General features: G+C 47.0%; 1 pseudogene; it reads left to right on the top strand.

Moving 5' to 3' along the window:
* Positions 1-229: 229 nt before the first annotated feature.
* LOC136147438 (large ribosomal subunit protein uL11-like) lies at positions 230-776 on the top strand (annotated as a pseudogene).
* Positions 777-1,111: the final 335 nt, after the last annotated feature.

Genomic DNA, 1,111 nt, shown 5'->3' with positions numbered 1-1,111 from the left:
ATGCAGAGCTCCAGAGAACAGCAGGGAGAGAGAAAGCCTTCAGTGATCAGCGCAAAGAAGTTGAGGAAAACAATAGAGTGGGAAGGACTAGAGACCTCTTCAAGAAAATTGGAGATATCAAGGGACGTTTCATGCAAGGCTGGGCACAATAAAGGACAGAAAATGAATGGACCTAACAGAAGCAGGAGAGATTAAGGAGAGGTGGAAGGAAGACACAGAAGAGCTTTCGGCTCGGAGGAGGCAGAAGTGCAACTTTGTCATCCCAAATCCGGGTTCTTCCAACACCAGCCGCCTCCACCATGCCACCTAAGCTCAACCCCAATGAGATCAAAGTCATGTACCTGAGGTGCACCGTGGGGAATTTGGTGCCACGTCTGCCCCGGTCCCCAAGACTGGCCCTTTGGGCCTGTCTCCAAAAAAGGTAGGTGATAACATCGCCAGGGCAACTGGTGATCGGAAAGGTCTAAGGATTACAGTGAAACTGATCATTCAGAACAGACAGGCCCGGATCGAGATGGTACCTTCTGCCTCTGCCCTGATCATCAAAGCCCTCAAGGAACCACCAAGAAAAGAAGCAGAAAAACATTAAACAGTGGAAACATCACTTTTGATGAGACTGTCAATATTGCCCAGCAGGTGCGGCATCGATCTCTAGCTAGAGAAAGCTCTGGAACCATTAAAAAGATCCTAGGAAGCACCCATCTGGGGGCTGCAGTGTTGATGGCCACCACCCTCATGACATCGTAGATGACATCAACAGTGGTGCGGTGGAGTGACCAGTTAGTTAAGACCTGCAAAGGGAAAAGAAAAATAAAGGATTATTTGACAGTCAAAAAAAAAAAGAGGAATACACAGAAGAACTGTACAATAAAGATCTTAATGACTTGAATAACCACAATGGTGTGATCACTCACCTAGAGCCAGACATCCTGAAGTGTGAAGTCAAGTGGGCCCTAGGAAGCATTACTACATACAATGCTAGCGGAAGTGACCGAATTCCAGCTGAGGTATTTCAAATCCTAAAAGATGATGCTGTTAAAGTGCTGGCACTCAACGTGCCAGCAAATTTGGAAAACTCAGCAGTGGCCACAGGACTGGAAAAGGTCAGTTT

The sequence above is a fragment of the Muntiacus reevesi genome, chromosome 15, assembly GCF_963930625.1.
Source record: "Muntiacus reevesi chromosome 15, mMunRee1.1, whole genome shotgun sequence".
Classification (NCBI taxonomy): Eukaryota; Metazoa; Chordata; class Mammalia; order Artiodactyla; family Cervidae; genus Muntiacus; species Muntiacus reevesi.
This window is presented reverse-complemented; position numbering and strand designations above follow the sequence as displayed.